Source organism: Piliocolobus tephrosceles, chromosome 4, assembly GCF_002776525.5.
Source record: "Piliocolobus tephrosceles isolate RC106 chromosome 4, ASM277652v3, whole genome shotgun sequence".
NCBI lineage: Eukaryota > Metazoa > Chordata > Mammalia > Primates > Cercopithecidae > Piliocolobus > Piliocolobus tephrosceles.
Genome location: NC_045437.1, coordinates 173,048,611 through 173,069,983, shown reverse-complemented (window position 1 = coordinate 173,069,983; position 21,373 = coordinate 173,048,611).

Genomic DNA, 21,373 nt, shown 5'->3' with positions numbered 1-21,373 from the left:
CCAAGATGGTAAAACGATGTTCTACAGAAAATACAAAAATTAGCTGGCATGGTGGTGGGCACCTGTAATCCCAGCTACTTGGGAAGCTGAGGCAGGAGAATCACTTGAACCTAGGAGGTAGAGGTTGCAGTGAGCTGAGATCATGCCCATTGCACTCCAGCCTGGGCAACAAGAGCAGAACTCAGAAAAAAAAAAAAGAAAGAAAGAAAAGAAAAAAAAAGTTGAAATTAAAAATAAAATTTGAAATTTAAAAACACAAATTGAAGGGTGAACGAAAGTACTGAAAACATTCCAAGCAAGGCTATTTCAGTGTTTCATCGGCTGTGCCTTGGGCATGATTAGGAGGAAACAGTTGGGGTTCCACACCTGGCCTAGGTAGTAGCAGTGGTGGTCCCGGGCAGGTGTGATGGAGATAATAGTAATTCTTAGAGAAGCAGGAGCTCCAAACATACTTCTAAAAGCAGAGGAAGTGGGAATGAAATGGGGGAAACATTCCTGAAGAACGATACTTCTCCACCATATATATATTCCTATAGGCAGAAAAATAATCTTATTTTGTGTCCATAGCTCCCGGCATCATATCTAAGTCAGATACTGTCAGGATGCTCTGATCTGGGAGAAAAAATCTTCACCCTCCCCCCACCCCAAAACACACACATACACACACACACAACACACACACACACACACACACACACACACACAGTGGTGAGATAGGCAGGTGTCTGGGAGGGCTAGAAGATTTTCTTTTTATATGTAAGGCATTGATAAGATAGCCAGAGGATCTTAGCTAGGGATGACTCCTTGGAAGAGAGAGTTCACTAAGTCATTTATACCTTAAATAAGAATGAGCTCATCAGGATATTCTTTTATATTCCTTGCCCAGGATTTGGCAGAGTGACGAAGAAACATGCCAAATAGAGACTGAGTAATAGTTCTGCTAGATGACTTATGTCTTGCTGAACAAACATTTCCCAGATCTGTTAGAGTATCAGAGCATCATCTTCCCTTTTCAACATTTTGACAACATAAATATCATCATCATCATCATCATTGTCATCATCATCAATATCATCATCGTCATTGTCATCATGACCACTAAGGTGAATTGAGTGCTTGTGTTCCAGGCACTCTGCTAAAAGCTTTATATCCACTGTCTCATTTTATCTGCATAATATCCCTATGAAGTAAGGCTCTATTATTATCTTTATTTTACACATAGGGAAATTGAGCCAGGATTCAAACACACTTTATTTGATTCAATACCCATACTCTTAATAAACTTGGGAGGCAGTTGCTATCACATACTTGTTAGGACTCAAACCAGCTCCCTGAAATCAAACTTCCATGAGTGTAAAGTGACATATGTGGGTTCCCCAGAAATCAATTTCATTAGTCTATGAAGACATATCCCCAGATTGGAAACAGCCCTCATGAAAAGCTGCGGAGGATTTAGCTGATCATGAGCCTAACCTGAGCCAAGAGTGTGATGTCGTTATTAAAACAAGAATCTGACACTGATTCAATAGAAGTACAGGGTTGTAATGTTATTAAGTAACAGGTCTGTCATACTGTATTGTTCAAAAACAAAAAATCAGGAATATTTTTTCTTGTGAACAATACATTTTAAAAATAAGCACGTACTAACAACAGTGTGTTGGGAGAAGCATGACAAAGTATTTTCAAGGTACTCAGTGATACTTACTCTAGGCCAGGCACTCTGCTGAGTTCTTTGCATGCATTGTCTAATTAAATTTTCACAATGCCTGTAGAAGGTGTGTACTCTGTTTTTTCACAGAAGAGAAAATGAGGATTAGGGTACTTAAGAAATGTGTCCTAGGTTAAGCAATTGATAAATGCAGAGCTGGGATTTCATACCAGGCTTGCCTGAAACCAGAGCCTAGGGCACTGTCTCTAGCCAGGACCCAAAAAATTGTGACCTTCAAGCAACTATGGAGGAAGTTTAGGATGAGCCCAGAGAAAATAAGACTTTGGGGAGAAACCCACTGGTTGTCTTTGGTATCTGGGTAGATGTATAACATAGATATGCTTTATTTAGTCCACATTGTTGTTCTTGTTTTTTCTTTTTAAAGAGAACTTTACACAATGATTCTTATTCCTACTTTGCTTAAAAAATTTTGTAGGCAATAGCAGACCTTCATTTTTAGCCTTGAGAGCTGCAGAGCGTCTTTCCCCAGTCAAAGGGCATAGACTTGCCAGTTTATTATAGTGCCCACAATGCCTTTCAGAATCTTTCATGTAATTCTTTTAAGCCACCCATCTGGGTCCAGGGGAAAAGGAAGGAAAACTGTGTTCTGTTGAGCTCCAGCAAGTAGAAGGGAGGCCAATTCCTTCAGCAGAGAAGCTCTTTCTATAAAGTGGTGCAAGTTACAGGTTTAGACCAAAAACTTCATGAGCTTGTGAGGTTCCCGTCTGTGGAAATAATCACATGGGGTTTTGACATGTCAGAGATTCTGTGTCAGGTTAAGAGACTGGAATAGATGAACTCTATGATCTCACCATTCTGGTTCTCATTTAATAGGTCCTTAATATCTGTTTTTAGGTTTCAAAGTCCCCGCTGGAATATTTTCTTGCAGGGCTATTTTCTTTCAAGAAAATAATACCTACAGAATGGAAAGGAAAATTGGTGCTGTTTGCATGTTCTCTACCATGCAGGTATTATTGTCTTTACAAGAAAAGATAAGTTAGAAAGAGCAGATGATTATAGTCAGGTATTTCACTCAGTCAGGATTTTTTCTGCCTATGAGCAGTTGAATGTTATTTTCTGCCTGTTAATTTTCCTACAAGCTATTGCAGGATTCTTGCTAGTGGATATTTACAAATAACGTTTGAATTCCTAGGGAAAAGGAGCTTCTTTAACAGATCTCACACTGGCACTTTTGAAGGATGAAGAGAGATACTTATTAAGTGAGCTCATCAAATAAAAAAGACTATTGTCGGGACAATAGATAATTTTTTTGCTTATAAAATTTCAATAAATACATGTGACAATGGTTTGAAATAGTGACGTAATATATTTTTAGTTATGTAACTGTATGCAAACTTTAAATTTGTAATTTTAGTTACCTGTGTGGACAGATAAAATGGAAGATGTCTATGATAAAAAAAAAAAAAACACTTTACATTTTTATTGTACTTTCCAAAGCCCTGTGCCACCATTGAATTTAATTTACACAACAATTTTGTGTGATGTTTTCTCGGTTAACACATATGATATTTCAGTGTAATTGTGTCGTAGCCCTTAAGTTTTAGTAGGACTGGCAAACCCCAATGCCTGTAGGGGTAAAGCAGGTAACGTAATGAGCAAAACAGAGGCACACGTAAGAAACAACAGTGCAAGAACATTGACAAAAGACAGTTCACATTTGGCCTCAGTGTTGGGGAGAACAGTGTAATGGATTAGTCTGTGCTTACACTGCTTAACATGGTCACTCAGCATATATTTCCATATTCTTCTGCGTACATTTCTGGACTACAGCTAGTGTCCTATAGATGAATTAGGCTCTGCCAATTAGATGCCTTTGTGTGTGATTTGGAAGGCTAGATTGGGGACTTCTTTCTCCTGCTGTTTTACTTGGCAAATAAGGTTGCAGGTTGTAGAGAGGCAGCTGTAGCCAGAGTATTGACATTTTGATCTCAGAATTGCTGATCCAATCAGCATTCAGAATCGCTGCATTCTTCAAGAGCTAGAAATCAAGATTTTAATGTGAAATAAATTGATTTTTAAAATATATTTAATACTTGATTTTTAAAATATACTTACTGTGAACTACATTGGTTTTTTAAAATATACTTTTCAGGAATGCTTTTAGATTTACTTGAAGATTATGAAGATAGTACAAGAGTTCCCATCTATCCCACACCAATTTCCTCTATTATTAGTATCTTATATTCATATGGTACAGGTTGAGTATCCTTTGTGGAATCAGAAGTATTTTGGATTTTGAATTGTTTTGGATTTTTGCATTATACTTACCGATTGAGCATTGCTAATGGAAAAATCCAGAATACCAAATGCTTCTCTGAACATTTTCTTTGAGAATCATATTTTTTTTTTTTTTTTGAGGTGGAGTCTCGCTCTGTCGCCCGGGCTGGAATGCAGTGGCTGGATCTCAGCTCACTGCAAGCTCCGCCTCCCAGGTTTACACCATTCTCCTGCCTCAGCCTCCTGAGTAGCTGGGACTACAGGCGCCCGCCACCACGCTCAGCTAGTTTTTTGTATTTTTTTAGTAGAGACGGGGTTTCACCGTGTTAGCCAGGATGGTCTCGATCTCCTGACCTTGTGATCCACCCATCTCGGCCTCCCAAAGTGCTGGGATTACAGGCTTGAGCCACGGCGCCTGGCCTGAGAATCATATTAGTGCTCAAAACATTTCAAATTTTGGAGCACTTCAGATTTTGGATTTTCTAATTAGGGATGATCAACCTGCACATTTGTTAAAATTATTGAACTAACATTGATATACAATTATTAATGAATATGTATACTGTATACTTTGTATGGATTTCTTTGGTTTTTACTTTACATCCTCTTTTGACTCAAGATCCCACTGAAGATATGACATTAGATTTAGTTGCCATGTCTCTATAGGTTCCTCTTGGTTGTGAAAGTTTCTGAGACTCTCTGTTTTTGGTGACCTTGATAGTTTTACAAAATACTGAGAAGGTATTTTGTAGAAGGCCCCTCAACTGGGGTTTGTCTGATGTTTTTCTCATAATTAGACTGGGATTATGGGTTTTGGGAAGGAAGACTTGGCATGCCAGACCCCTATTGATGCCAGTAGGGATGGTACTGTGTCTGCAGGTATAAGAGGAGACCCAGAGCCAGCAAAGGAGACCTAGGGTTTGTGGAGGACTTATATACAGTGACTATGGCTGGACAGGAGAAGTACTATCGTTTGTAAAAAGCATGCAGTTTAAATAGCGTTTTTTACTTAGCACTGTCCATCTAGAAACCTCCATTTAACTCAAAAGAGGGTTCTCAGTTCCCCGAATACCTGCATACCAAGGAAGGGGCCAGGGATTCCGATGTCCTTCTTAGATAAGGAGTAAACCTCTGGGTTGGCCACTCCTCCTGGATTCCTTAGTTTGGAATCCTGAACCAACATTCTTCTTAGACCATAGTGTCATGCTTGGGGTATGCTTAAGTTATTGCTGACAGGTGAGGATACATCTGTCATATAAGAGCACAGAGGCAAAGCGCCATTCTCATCACATCATATCAAGGGTACATATTATAAATATGACTGATGATACTAGCCTTGATGACCTGGCTGAGGTAGTGTCTGTCTGCTCTCTCCACTGTAAAGTTACTCTTTCTCCCTGTCTCCATACTGTACTCTTTAGAATAAAGTCACCACGCACAGCCCACACTTACGGGATGGGGAATTATGCTCCATCTCCTTGGGAGTTGCTATGGTTTGGCTGTGTCCCCACCCAAAATCTCATCTTGAATTGTAATCTCCATAATCCCCACGGATCAAGGTCGGGACCAGGTGGAGGTAACAGAATGACAGGGGTGGTTTCCTCCATGCTTTTCTTGTGATAGTGAGTGTCACAAGATCTGATGATGGTTTTATAACCATCTAGCATTTCCATTGCTTGCAGTCATCCTCTCTCCTGTTACTCTGTGAAGAGATGCCTTCTGCCATGATTGCAAATTTCCTGAGGCCTCCCAGCCATGCAGTGAGTCAATTAAACCTCTTTCCTTTATAAATTACCCAGTCTCTGGTATTTTCTTTTTTCTTTTACTTTTAGATGGAGTCTTGCTTTGTCACCCAGTCTGGAATGCAGTGGAGTGATCTTGGCTCATGCAACCTCTGCTTCCCGGGTTTAAGCAATTCTCCTGCCTGAACTTCCCAAGTAGCTGGGATTACAGGCATGCACCACCATGCCTGGCTAATTTTTGGATTTTTAGTAGAGATGGGGTTTCGCCATGTTAACCAAGCTGGTCCGAACTCCTGACCTCAAATCATCCACCCGCCTCAGCCTTCCAAAGTGCTGGGATTACAGACATAAGCCACTGCGCATGACCTGTCTCAGGTATTTCCTGATAGCAATGTGAGAACGAACTGATATAGGAGTGAAGTAGCTACATCATTTATGTGGAATTCGTCTTTTTGAGATACTTTTCTCTTCTCCCATTTATTACTTTATTCAATAATTTCTTTACATAAGTAAGAATGCATGGATATTTATTTTATATTTTGAGTTAGAATTCAGTATGTTATTTCCTCTTCACATAATATTGGCCATTGGGAGCTCTTTCAGTTGGCTCCCATGTCCCTCTGTCATCCCCCCATCATTCTGTGAGTTTTTTTTGGCTTTGTGGGGTTTTTTTTGGAGCACTTCCTTACTTTCTAGTACTATAAGATGCTTTCGACTCATCTTGTGTATTCCCTTCCTCAAGTCTAGAATCAGCCATTTATCAGTTGATTTTTAAATCTTGCCTTACAAGAAAAATTTTTCTTTTTTTCCTTTTTGAAACAAAGAGCAGAACAAACAAAGCATGTCCGTGAGCTAGATCAGGGCTGTAAACCACCAGTTGGTGACTATGCTAGTGGATTCCATTCCGAACTTTGTAGTATCACTCTTCTGTGTCTATTGTTATCTTGTGAGTGCTCTCACCTCACAGCTCATATCAAACCTGCTCTCATTCTCTTCATTCACACGGGTAGAGATGACTGTTCATGGTTCTTTTATTTTAAAAGTGGTCAAGTATTAAGATAAATCAATCGACCAGGCACAGTGGCTCATGCCTGTAATCCCAGCACTTTGGGAGGCTGAGGTGGGCGGATCACAAGGTCAGAAGATCGAGACCATCCTGGCTAATATGGTGAAACGCCGTCTCTACTAAAAATACAAAAAAATTAGTCGGGTGTGGTGGCAGGTGCCTGTCGTCCCAGCTACTCGGGAGGCTGAGGCAGGAGAATGGCATGAACCCGGGCGGTGGAGCTTGCAGTGAGCTGAGACCGTGCCACTGCACTCCAGCCTGGGCGACAGATAAATAAATAAATCACTTAGAAGGCATGGTAGTGAATTCACGTGAAATATAGTGATCCTGTACACTCTCTTTCCCAAAAAAGGACAGTCTATTTGAGACAGAAAGTATGGATAAAATAAGACTCTACTCACCATAAAGCCAGATTGTAGTAAATGCCACAAGCTGGCAATGTACACATATGAAATCAGGACAGCATAGGATAAGAGAAAGCAGTGGAGACTCTGAGGACCCGAGCGGGACCATGAATCGATAGATCATGATTGATTGCTCTCATGATTGGTGGCTTCCGTGCAGAGGAACAGAGTGCCAGCATTGTGGTGCCAGCATTGTGCAGGTGGGCTGACCACCACTCAGCTCTAGATGATTGTTATCACACAGAAAAGAGGGCCTTGTGTTGGCAGGTCTTCTGATTTTCAACAGAAAACTGAAAGTTTTCTAAAATCACTCCATTTTTAATTACCGACAGCATATTCCTTCCCTCTCCCTCTCAAAAAACACTAAAACAATTTGAAATTTAAACATCTTTGGGGCCACCAGTTTGAGAGCACTGCAGGGAGGATATTGCGGTTGTGCTTTCATAGAATTTCAGGCACAGGCAGGTTCTGGAGGCCTTTTTTAGACTCAGGGTTCTCCTTTTTTAGACCTCCTGTGTGAGCAACTGCTCCTCACCTGAATGGAACACTGACTGCAGCCCCTTCTCCTAGTGCTTTGTCAATACCACCACTGGGAAAAGCTGAAACCATAGGACTTAAACAAGAACTTGGCTGGCCGCGGTGGCTCAAGCCTGTAATCCCAGCACTTTGGGAGGCCGAGACGGGCGGATCATGAGGTCAGGAGATCGAGACCATCCTGGCTAACACGGTGAAACCCCGTCTCTACTAAAAAAATACAAAAAAACTAGCCGGACGATGTGGCGGCGCCTGTAGTCCCAGTTAATGGGGAGGCTGGCTGAGGCAGGAGAATGGCGTAAACCCGGGAGGCGGAGCTTGCAGTGAGCTGAGATCCGGCCACTGCACTCCAGCCTGGGCGACAGAGCAAGACTCCGTCTCAAAAAAAAAAAAAAAAAAAAAAAAACAAAAACAAGAACTTGGCCACAAGATGTGCTGCTTTCTTCTGTTTCCTGCATTTAGAAGAACGTGCTGAAAACATTCTTAGCTGTTACAGGCTAGCTGAGGTGCTATGAGACTCAAGGCTGCAGTGACATAATTGTCATTACTAACACAGCAAAGTGAGCACTTAGAAAATGGTTGACTTGGCCAGGCACAGTGGCTCACGCCTGTAATCCCAGCACTTTGGGAGACCAAGGCAGGCAGATCATCTGAGGTTGGGAGATTGAGACCAGCCTGACCAACATGGAGAAACCCCATCTCTACTAAAAATACAAAAATTAGCCAGGTGTGGTGGCACATGCCTGTAATCCCAGCTACTAGGGAGGCTGAGGCAGGAGAATCGCTTGAACCTGGGAGGCGGAGGTTGCGGTGAACCGAGATCGCGCCATTGCACTCCAGCCTGGGCAACAAGAGTGAAACTCCGTCTCAAAAAAAAAAAAAAAAGAAAGAAAATGGTTGACTTTGGCTGGGTGCAGTGGCTCACGCCTGTAATCCTAGTACTTTGGGAGGCCGAGGCAGGTGGATCACCTGAGGTCAGGGGTTAATACCAGCCTAGCCAACATGGTGGAACCTCATCTCTACTAAAAATACAAAAATTAGCCATGTGGGGTGACAGGCACCTGGAATCCCAGCTACTTGGGAGGCTGAGGCAGGAGAATTGCTTGAATCCAGGAGGCAGAGGTTGCAGTGAGCTGAGATCATGCCACTGCACTCCAGCCTGGGTGACAGAATGGACTCCGTTAAAAAAAAAAAGAAAAAGGAAAGAAAAGAAAATGGTTGACTTTATGTGCTTAGTGAGTAGAGGCTCAGGGCATAGAGGCAGATTCTCCTTTGCTGATGGATCCAGTGCCTGAGAGCCAGTCCCCCACCAGACTTGTGTTCCAGGATCCTTAGCTATGCGTCTCTCCCTAGGCTGAATCAGGACTGGGAAGTCTCCTATTGGCACAAAGGAAGTCACGTTGAGAGGCTCCGCTGGCTGAGCCTCCACCTCTTGTGCTTCCCTCCACCTCTCGCACCCACGTCCAAGAGCCTAATGAGCAGCCTGACTGGAGGAGCCCCTAGAAGCCACCTGCCCTGCTGTCTCAAGATTAATGGAATCAAAAAAAAAAAAAAAAAAAAAAAAAAGATTAATGGAATCAAGTGATGCAGCAAAAATGCCATGACAGAACCTTATGCTGCCAATCCTCTCGGTGTCATTTAACTAAAGAAACTGTAAACAAAAACGAAGAAGAAGAAAACAGCTGGTGGTATAATCCTGCTCTGTTCTTCATGAGAAAGAGAAAGGGGAAGAGAGTTCCGATTTTCACATCTGAGGGGTCCCTGTTGGCTGAAACTTCTAGGGAAGCTTCTACGTAGGCATAGGTGTAACTCCAACTTTATTGTGAAATGTTGGAACTGGAATTCAGCTGTAGCCCCTCCCTCTCGAAGATGGCCCTTTGTGACCTCCAGAGCTCTACTTCAAACATCTCAATTTCAGGGATTTCATAGCTCTTTATAAACTGAGCAGTGAGTAGTAGCACATCCTATTTCCCCTGATTCAAGAGAAGAGAAACCAAGGCACTGAATAAACACAGGCCGTCTGGTGTGGTCAGGGCCTAAGAGTACAGAAGCAGAGTCTGACATTTGAATTATATCCATTGGCAAACAGTACTCACTATTTCTTGACAAATTTCAAGTTTTTGCTCTTGAGAGAGGAACAGTGGTTGCAACTTTGTTTGTTCAAAGACATGGAATCAGGCACTCAAAAGTGCCCTCGATAATGCTGGGGTTTGCAAGAGAGGACACAAAATGGAAAAGTCAAGAATGTTAATGGCTAAGGCAGATGAACAGGTTATTCACTTTCTTTTTGAACTCTGTGCCTACCCACCTTCTGGGGATTATATTCTCCATCCTGAGAAAGCAAATTGGCCATGCTTTATAGCCCAAATACTGGCTGGCAGTCTCATTTGAGGAATTTGTTTGTCTTGCTGTCAAGCTTATGTTCTGAGCTAAATGGGCCAGAAAGGGTGAAGAATACTGTAGAAACACAGGCTTAAACCCAGGGTGAAATTATTACAATGTAAAATATCCCTTTTAAGAAAGCTGCAAATTCTAAAAATTCTGTTCTGGATTTTTGGAATTACAGATAAATGATAAAGGGTGACTGAGTCATGATGTGACAAGTTAGCCCCCAGTTTTTCTGAATAAAAAAGCTTTTTCCCCCCTCATACATAATACTTACAATAAAATCATTTAGACATCCAAATACCAGAAGTTTTGTGGCTTAATACCAACTTTTTTCGTTAATAAAAACTATCATTTATAGAATATTTACTATGTGCCAGGAATTATACTGAGAATTAGGACTTTACATGAATGATCGAATTGAATCTTCATAATTTTATGAAAAAGTACTATCCCTAATTTACAGATGAAAAAACTGAAGCATGAAGAGGATTAGTAATGTGGCTAAAATGGTGCAGCTGAAGTGTGGCAGAGCTGGGACCCAGACCCAAGGATCTGTGCAAAAGGCTCAGGTTTTGACCTCTTAGCGCCTTAAGGCTCACTGATTGAAGCGTGGACTCTGCAGTGAGTTTCTGTTATTCCATACCTCACTTTTTTCTGGGCTCCAACTCTACTTCTTTTATTCAGAATTCTAGGTTCTTTATTTAGGAGCCTATAGAGGTCAGGCAACTTGAATCTGAGCATGTCTTCCTTGCAATGAGAATTCCTAGGTCCCACATACCAGGAGCACAAACCTGACTTTGCACTTCCTATGTTTTCTCTTTTGTTTCCATTCAGGCCAGCACCAGTTAACTGGATTAATTAAGCTTAATACAAACTAGACAAACTGAAGCTCAATGTAAATTAATGAAGAGCCCATTCTGTCAATCTAGGTGAATATTGGAAAAGTACTTATGGGCCTTGTTCTCTCAAATGAGGACTGAGGGCGGGCTGCTAAACAAAGCTCAGGTCCCATAAAATCCCTAGCTGTAACTTTTTCCATTAGTATTCTTACTGGTTTAGAATGGTTGTTATTCCAGCCTCACTCCCACCTCTTCTCTCCAGCCCTTAGCAATTTATTTTCCTTTTAAAGATTTTCTTTTTACAATCTCCACACTGGCTTTTACCATCAAATGAAAGGAAACTCTTTTCTGGGAACTTTCTTTGTTGCTTTTTCAAAATACAGCCCTGAAAGTCTGATACGCTTAATCTTATGTTTCTAGTATATGAATTAGATCCTTCCTATGCCATAATTGTGGCCAGGTGCCTGGATTGGGAAGAAGACTGAGAAAGGCACTTACCTATAAGGTAAGATTACAGGCCCATCAACAGGGTAATGGCTAAGCAAACTATAGTTTTATATGATAAATATAATAGCATAGTTAAAAATAATGAGCTATAAAGTAAGTTCTAACATGGTGCAGCAAAAATACACGGTGTATTTTTTTTTAATTTCATTTATGTAAGGGGCAATACCATATATATCTTTTCCCTGTGGGTACACATACATGGGTGCACGTGAATATAACATTTGAAAGATGCATTCAAAACCATAGCGATACCCCCAGGAAGAAGAGAACATGAAGCTACTAAGAACGTGCAGGAATAAGCAAAGGTGAATTTTAACCTTATACATGTTGTTTTAATGTGAAAAGGAAAACGTATTCATGTATTTCTTATATAATTTTAAACAATTTTTAAAAAGGTAAAATAACTTCGCCTTTAGAGAAGGTCACTGCAGCCACTAAATAGGATACTTCTACTTATTGCTTGGTACATCATAAAATCCCTTACAGCCTTTACATAATTAGAGTCAGAATCCAAATGTAAGTTTCTCTAGACTAAGTGACAAGGAGAGGTCACCTCCTGGTAGAATGTAAATAAGTGACAATGTTTCCTTGAGATCAGGTTTTGTCTGGGAGATGTTAGGGCTGCAGGCTCAGAGCTGAGGAAGGCTCAGTTTTGCTAGAGATGTGATACTCTTAGCTAGTTTTGTAAGTTCACCTGGGGGTTGCCCTAGTTAAGGGCCCAATCTCTCAGGGGAGTTTTTTTAGTTTTAAATTTTTTTTGGCTGGCGTCTACGTCCAGCACCCTGTCCACACAGCTAACCTCTTTGGTAAATTTTTAGAGTACAGGTAGTTCAGACACTCCTTGGGAAGCCAAAGCAAAACAAAACATCAAGCCAAGAAACAACCCCACTGCAATGGTGAGAGTATGTCTCGTTATTAATGCCTTTAACACTTTGTGAATTCTTAGGACCAAGAGCATAAGTCATTGGAGTTGAAAATCAAAACCTGCTGTGGCTTGCATTTAGCACCCAGGCTGCCAAAGGATCAGGCCTGTGGGATTCCCCGTGAAAATGATGTGGCCTGAAGCACAGAGCTCTGCATGCTCTTTGCTCCCCATGTTTAAGTGCCTCTGGGCCGGGCTGGCCTGCTGTGGCCATACCATCTCTAGAGGATTTTCTTACCAAATCTAAGCTGTGGGAAATGGGAAATTGCATAAAAATCTGGGTTGGGTGATCTAAAATAAAGCAGGGGCTGGGGATAGGCAGGAATATAAGGCAAGATGGCTAAGGAAGAAGGTGGGCAGCAGAGCAGGTGAAAGAAGCCCCAGGCACGGATGGAGGCGAGGAGATCAGGAGCAGTAAAGGAACATTCTCTTCCCCTAGTCAGCTGGGATCTGGAGTTTTAAGGCCTAGGGACTTTGACTTTGGAGGCCTTGTTTCCATAAGGTAACATTAAAAATTAAAGTTTACTATTGTGCTGCTATAAAGACAAACCTATGATGTTTTATATTAAAATATACCTAAGAATTCTTTTTTTAAATTTTCTGCTCATCTTAAAAAAATTGGAACATTTTTGTGGAACTCCCCTTTTCTGCAAAGGATCATGGGTCCTAGGCACTATGGTACTGCATCTCATGGAGAAGTCACCCTTGTCCCCAAAAGAATGGCATCTTGTTTGTTTCCTCCTATAAATAAATTTAGCCCTGATTTCTAAGAACTCATAACCTGGGTCATCTCTGATTTCACATTTCCTGCTGCTCTTATAGCTGCCCCCTGCTCAGGAAAATAAATAAATAAGACATAGGACAATTTCTAAATCAGAGTTTAATGGTCTTTGAATCTTAAATCTAAATGTTTATCAAGATAACATAGGAAATCAACTACCTTATATGAGTAATTACTATGTGCTGGTGTCATTTAATTTACGTAAGTTCCTGTGAGTTAGAAACTGTCTCTCTTTTAAAGGGCCTTTCACAAGGGACCTAGGTATGTTGGTAACTTGCTTGAAGTCACTCAATCAGAGAGAGTTAGAGCTGAGTCCGGAGCTCAGGTCCCCTCTGCTACACTTGCTGCTCCCTTTGCTTAGAACATTTTCCCCTGGGCCGGGCGCGGTGGCTCAAGCCTGTCATCCCAGCACTTTGGGAGGCCGAGACGGGCGGATCACGAGGTCAGGAGATCGAGACCATCCTGGCTAACACGGTGAAACCCCGTCTCTACTAAAAATACAAAAAACTAGCCGGGCGAGATGGCGGCGCCTGTAGTCCCAGCTACTCGGGAGGCTGAGGCAGGAGGATGGCGTAAACCCGGGAGGCGGAGCTTGCAGTGAGCTGAGATCCGGCCACTGCACTCCAGCCTGGGCGACGACAGAGCCAGACTCCATCTCAAAAAAAAAAAAAAAAAAGAACATTTTCCCCTGTACCCCCACCCCACACCCCTATCTCCTTGTTATGACTGTGGCTGACACAAATAAATTATAAACAGGTCAATTTTAAAATCAGAGTTTAACGGCCTTTGAATTTCAAAGTGTTTGTCAAGATAAGATAGAAAATCAGAGCTTTCCTTCAGGGCTCAGTTTGTGGTGAGCCCCCTCAGAGGGCAACCACTAGGTCATTCTCCATCACACCACACCACAGCGGTGCCCAGCATTGTCTTTATGGCGATCTGGCATTCATTCCTTCTTTCTCTCTTTCTATGTGTTTATACTGTGTTTCAGTCTGTCTGTTTCTCCCCATTTCTAACCCCCGACTCAAGTGTATGGAACCCATGACAGCAAGCGTCTTTCTCCCTTCTTTACTGCATGCCTGGCACACAGCCCGTGGTCAATAAACATTTGTTGACTGAATGACTCAGAATCCAAAGCCTGTATGCACTGTGGGGGAAGAAAATATATTTTTCTCATCCATCACTAGGTTCATGGCTGAGGCCCCTGTAACAAAAGATAAATTAATGAGTGGAAAACATACACACACTATTTATTGTAAGTTTAATATGACACAGGAGACTTTAAAGGACTTGAAGGCCTGAAGAAATGAGGAAGCTGGTGTATTTTTACGCTAGATTTGATGAAGAAGTGGGTAGTTATGAAGTGGTATGATTGGGTAAAAAAAAAAGTATGATTTGATGGTAATAAACTGTGTGTGGGAGGGTACTTAGCACATCCTGTTTGTTCAGATTCTTCTCTGTGACCCTTTTTCTTCAGAAATAAGGATGTTCTTTCCAACCAGGATTGGGAGGGCACAGTTCACATGAGGGTCTTGTGATCTGCTTCAAAGGAGGGTCAGAAAATTCCTCCTAGGTTTTAGGACCTGCTTTAGGGGAGAAGAGCAGGAGAAGGTGAGGGGACCGTCCTGCTTCTGCTGTTTTCTCAAATGCCCAGGTGCCGTACTCTGGGGCAACTTGTCCTGAACTCCATCAGCACATTAGCGCATTACTACCACGGTGCACTGCTTCTCTGGATGGCTTTTTTCTTTCTTTCTTTCTTCTTTTTTTCTAAATTTCAGTTTTCTTTACTTAAAACGCAGCCAATTTTAAATTCAGATAATGTGACTTGATGAACAGGAAGCACAGGCTCAAAGTTCACAAGCTACATGAATTTTAAGAAATGGCTTAACCTCCTTATGGCTCAATTTCTTAAAATAAAACAAGGATGACAGAACAATGCCTCCCACTCTAAATATAAGAGATAATAGAAAAATAAAATGTACCTTTATGGTGTACAAATAATAACATTAATCAAGGTTAAGACAGCACAGTAAGTGTGACTGTCATGGAATACTACAGGAGATTGCTCACCACCAGCATTATTACATCAAAAGTATTACAGTAAACAGGGAGCTCTGAGATTGTCTATTACGAGATACTTTTTGGAGAGAGCATTGAAAAGGCAGAAAGAAACAATGACTCAGCCAGTATTACTCATCTCTGAAGCAAAGAGCTGTGGGTTCCTGGTGTTGGGTTTGCATCCAGTGTTGACATCACTAAATGCTGCAAGAGGACTCCTGTGGCCTGAGCCCTGTTCATTTAGGAGATAAGATTCTCCAAAGAATTGGGTAATTTCGGGGGCTTCCCTAGTTCTGCTGTATAACTTAACCACGTCTGATAGCCAGACACCAGAATTTCTACTACAAAATTTTCTTTGGTGCCAAAAGGATGATATGAGAACAAGAGTCTAGGCAGACACTTCCGTCCACAGGCTTTTGCTTTAAAGTTGGAACTCTTTTGGCCAGGCCCAGTGGCTCATGCCTGTAATGCCAGCACTTTGGGAGGCTGAGGCGGGTGGATCACAAGGTCAGGAGTTCGAGACCAGCCTAGCCAATATGGTGAAATCCTGTCTCTACTAAAAATACAAAAAAAAAAAAAAAAAAAAAAAAAATTGGCTGGGTGTGGCCGGGCACGGTGGCTCACGCCTGTAATCACAGCACTTTGGGAGGCTGAGGTGGGTGGATCACCTGAGGTCGGGAGTTCAAAACCAGTCTGACCAACATGGAAAAACCCTGTCTCTACTAAAAATACAAAATTAGGTGGGTGTGGTGTCACATGCCTGTAATCCCAGCTACTCGGGAGGCTGAGACAGGAGAATCGCTTGGACCCAGGAGGCGGAGACTGTGGTGAGCTGAGATCGTGCCATGGCACTCCAGCCTGGGCAACAAGAGCAAAACTCCGTCTCAAAAAAAAAAGAAAAAAAAAATTAGCTGGTTGTGGTGGTGGGTGCCTGTAATCCCAGCTACTCAGGAGGCTGAGGCAGGAGAATTGCTTGAACTCAGGAGGCGGAGGTTGCAGTGAGCTTAGATCACACCACTGCACTCCAGCTTGGGCCACAGAGCAAGACTCCATCTCAAAAAAACAAAAAGAAGAAGTTGAAACACTGTTTTGCATGGCTGAGGCATACCATGGTGTCCTGGCAACGATCCTCTCACAATAGAAAACCTGGTCCAAAGCTGGGCGTGTTGACACTGAGTGCCTAATGGATGCTAAATTCTTACTTGCATAATCAGTTCTCTCCCAAGGTCCAAATCATTACTTTGCAGAGCACTTTGGGACAAATAGGGACTAATTCTACTCCGGGGTGACAGTGGCTGATAAATATTTCAGGCTGTCCTTTCATCTTGTTTCATAGGGACTTACATGTGTAACTCCTTTGCAGTCTTACCAGAGTATATTCAGAGCAGGTATTTTCTAATGAAAAAAACATATGCATCTATGTATATCTGGCTCTTTAAAAATAACCGTTGGTGCCGGGTGCGGTGGCTCAAGCCTGTAGTCCCAGCACTTTGGGAGGCCGAGACGGGCGGATCACGAGGTCAGGAGATCCAGACCATCCTGGCTAACACGGTGAAACCCCGTCTCTACTAAAAATACAAAAAACTAGCCGGGCGAGGTGGTGGCGCCTGTAGTCCCAGCTACTCGGGAGGCTGAGGCAGGAGAATGGCGTAAACCCGGGAGGCGGAGCTTGCAGTGAGCTGAGATCCGGCCACAGCACTCCAGCCTGGGTGACAGAGCGAGACTCCGTCTCAAAAAAAAATAAAATAAAATAAAAATAAAAAAATAAAAATAACCGTTGGTAATTGCTATCTTCAAAGAAGTCAGTCAACCTTAGCCACACAGTAATGTTCATCTTTGATAGACTACAGAACATGCTGGGGAGGAAGAGTGGCTCCTCTTCAACGTCAGATTGGACAGCCCTCCTGACAATGGCCCTCCTGTGCTTACCTTGGTCATGGCACAGCCCACACTTCTTTCTTTCTTTCTTTCTTTCTTTCTTTCTTTCTTTCTTTCTTTCTTTCTTTCTTTCTTTCTTTCTTTCTTTCTTTCTTTCTTTCTTTCTTTTCTTTCTTTCTTTCTTTCTTTCTTGACGGAGTCTCGCTCTGTCGCTCAGGCTGGAGTACAGTGGCGCAATCTTGGCTCACTGGAGCCATTCTCCTGCCTCAGCCTCCCAAGTGGCTGGGACTACAGGCGCCGGCCACCTCGCCCGGCTAATTTTTTGTATTTTTAGTAGAGACGGGGTTTCACCGTGTTAGCCAGGATGGTCTCGATCTCCAAACCTCATGATCCGCCTGCCTCGGCCTCCAAAAGTGCTGGAATTACAGGCGTGAGCCACCGTGCCTGGCCCATCCTGCTTATTTTATAAGAGAAGGCTTGTGAAATTGTCTGCATCAGTGGGAATCCCAGTGTTCATGACTGTATTATCCTTAAGCCTCAGCTTTTTTATTCAGAGTAGTTAGGGCATCAACACACTTGGGAATTCCTGGCATATATTTTGCATAAGAAGTCTTGTATTTTATTAATTAATTCATCATAAGAAAATGTGCTTTGGTGACTGATCTTTTGGGAGGAAATTCAGTGTCTCATTAGGGATCATCACTGTAGCTTAATGCAATTATGTATGTCAAACCTAATGACATTTGACATTGTGGCATGAGAGGTTCTCTAAATAGGATGCAACTAGGAAGATGACAATCCTAGGATTGTTTTGTTTCATTTTTTCCCCTCAAACGGAAATTCAGGTTGACTAGACTTTGGGGCTTACTGTATCTCCTTAGTAGATGATCTAAAATCACAGTTCACTCAGTTCTTTTGTTTAAGGTCATGACTTAGTGGTGAAAAAGAAAAAAAACAAAAACAAAAAAAACACTCCTTGGTCCTAAATCATGTCTTTCTCTATTTAGTTGCCTAATAGATGTAGAAAATTAATATCTTTTTTTTTTTTTTTTTTTTTGAGACGGAGTCTCACTCTGTCGCCCAGGCTGGAGTGCAGTGGCCGGATCTCAGCTCACTGCAAGCTCCGCCTCCTGGGTTTACGCCATTCTCCTGCCTCAGCCTCCCGAGTAGCTGGGACTACAGGCACCCGCCACCTCGCCTGGCTAGTTTTTTGTATTTTTTAGTAGACATGGGGTTCACCGTGTTAGCCAGGATGGTCTTGATCCCCTGACCTCGTGATCCATGCGTCTCGGCCTCCCAAAGTGCTGGGATTACAGGTTGGAGCCACCGCGCCCGGCCGAAAAGTAATATCTTAAGTAAAATCATATGGCACATTAAGTTTCACCTAAAAATCAGTCCAGTTTCAGGGAACAAGCCGACCTTTACAAACATTTCAAGAAATAGCAAATGACTGGGTTCCACTAAAGGTATACCATTACTTGAAAGTTCCCCTGCACTCAAAGGAGAACTTACAAATTATTTCATAATTTCACTGAATTTTTGCTAGTCTATCCTTTTCATCAGTGCCTTTACTTATCTCTTAGCAGACATTTAGGCTTCACCTATTTCACTTTTCCTGTGGTTGTCACATAGGTTGAAAGGTTTGCTATGGGTAAAGGCTAACCAAGGACCAGAGTAAAGAAGAATGATGTCAAAATTCAAGAAGTGTTTGACAGGTGATGGGGCAGAGTGACTTTGATTTAAAGCCAGACTGTAATTGATTTGCTTCATGATCTTGGGAAAAATCATTTACTTGGAATCTTCAGTACTATCTTATGTCAGGCAACTGTGAATCACACCTTCCCTCTCTGTAGAGTTCACAGCGCCCAGTACGAAGCCCTGCATAGAGCAGGGTCCAAGTCCATATGACTGTGATACTAATTCTTTTTTGTTTTTTTTTGAGACAGAGTCTCACTCTGTCATCCAGGCTGAAGTGCCGTGGCACAAGCGTGGCTCACTGTAACATCCGCCTCCCAGGTTTAAGTGATTCTCCTGTCTCAGCCTCCCGAGTAGCTGGGACAACAGGCGCGTGTGACCAAGCCGGCTAATTTTTTGTATTTTTAGTAGAGACGGGGTTTCAACGTGTCAACCAGGATGGTCTCCATCTCCTGACCTCGTGATCCGCCCGCCTCGGCCTCCCAAAGTGCCGGGATTACAGGGGTGAGGCACCGTGGCTGGCCATTTGATACTAATTCTTAAAACTGAGTATTATTCTGTGCTTCAGGCAATCATTTAGCTTTCTCAGCGTTAATGAGAGTAGGCCAGGAGCAGTGGCTCATTCCTGTAATCCCAGCACTTTGGAAGGACAAGGCAGGAGGATCACTTGGGTCCAAGAGTTCAAGACCAGCCTGGGCAACAGAGTGAGACCCCATTTCTACAAAACATTAGCTGGGCATGGTGGCGTGTGCTTGTAGTCCCAGCTACTCAGGTGGCTGAAATGGGAGGATCGCTTTCACCCAGGAGGTCAAGGCTGCAGTAAGCCATAATTGCACCACTGCACTCCAGCCCAAGTGACAGAGTGAGACTTTGTCTCAAAAAAACAAAAAAACAGAGTAAACATGTTTTCTGAAGTAGATAGAGCTAACTTAGGACACTAGGTTTGGAAAAATTGGGGCACTTTTGGTTAACCAAGTGAATTTTATTTTATTTTATTTATTTTTTTTTATTTTTGAGGTGGAGTCTTGCTCTGTGGCCCAGACTGGAGTGCAGTGGCCGGATCTCAGCTCACTGCAAGCTCCGCCTCCCGGGTTCCCGCCATTCTCCTGCCTCAGCCTCCCAAGTAGCTGGGACTACAGGCGCCGCCACCTCGCCCGGACCGTGTTAGCCAGGATGGTCTCGATCTCCTGACCTCGTGATCCGCCCGTCTCGGCCTCCCAAAGTGCTGGGATTACAGGCTTGAGCCACCGCGCCCGGCCGTGAATTTTAAATATAATAAGAAAGACCGGGCCGGGCACAGTGGCTCAAGCCTGTAATCCCAGCACTTTGGGAGGCCGAGACGGGCGGATCATGAGGTCAGGAGATCGAGACTATCCTGGCTAACACGGTGAAACCCCGCCTCTACTAAAAATACAAAAAACTAGCCGGGCGAGGTGGCGGGCGCCTGTAGTCCCAGCTACTCGGGAGGCTGAGGCAGGAGAATGGCGGGAACCCGGGAGGCGGAGCTTGTAGTGAGCTGAGATCCGGCCACTGCACTCCAGCCTGGGCGACAGAGCGAGACTCCGTCTAAAAAAAAAAAGAAAGACCACACCTTCAGGACTTTTAGCACTGTTGTGGTAAAGCAGTAAAGATTGCTTTGTAAATGAAATAACACTGTTTTCAATGTCCACATGTATTTTCATTAATTATGCTTGCTTAAAATAGCGTACGTGCATGTAAACCAACATCTTATATTCACCCATTTAAAATTCACCTAGAAGGCTGGGTGCAGTGGCTCACGCTTGTAATCCTAGCACTTTGGGAGGCCGAGGCCCGCGGATCACGAAGTCAGGAGTTTGAGACCAGTCTGGCCGATATGGTGAAACCCCGTCTCTACTAAAAAATACAAAAATTAGCTGGGCATGGTGACGCATGCCTCTAGTCCCAGCTACTTAGGAGGCTGAGGTAGGAGAATCACTTGAACCCAGGAGGCGGAGGTTGCAGTGACCCAAGATCATGCCACTGCCCTCCAGCCTGGGCAACACAGTGAGACTCCATCTAAAAAAAAAAAAATTCACCTAGAGATGTCTGCTGAACATGCAGAAACAAAACACAACAAAACAGGATATGTCTCACTCAGAAGTTTACTTCCCTGAGATGCCGAGAAAGAAACCCACCTACTTGCCACCCTTTCTCATTTGCATCTCCTTTGTTCCATAGTAGATCAGATTTACCTTAGAAAAAGCCCTTGATGGTAACCGAACAGAGGCCTTAATGTTCCTAACAAATGTGCTGTAGCATCAGGTACTCAGTGGCTGTGAATGTTTTTGTGAAACCTGCTGTGCACCAGCGTTTTTGGCTCTCTAGGAACCAGTAGCTCCTATGGTGACTGTCTGCCCCAGCTTAAAGCCAGATTCCCTCTTCAGGTAGAGAGGGGTTGCAGAACATGGCTTTGCTGAAGACACACCTTGGACCTGGAGGTTTATCTCCAAAGGGCTGGATTCTCCTATTGAGTTCTTCAAAAAAGCAGGAAAACTCTTTTGCTTATAAAATACTGTTATTTTAACAAAAACATTAGGGTTTGCCTAGACTGAAGACCTCTGTGAAAACCTAGCTTTTAAGTAAATACCATAAAAC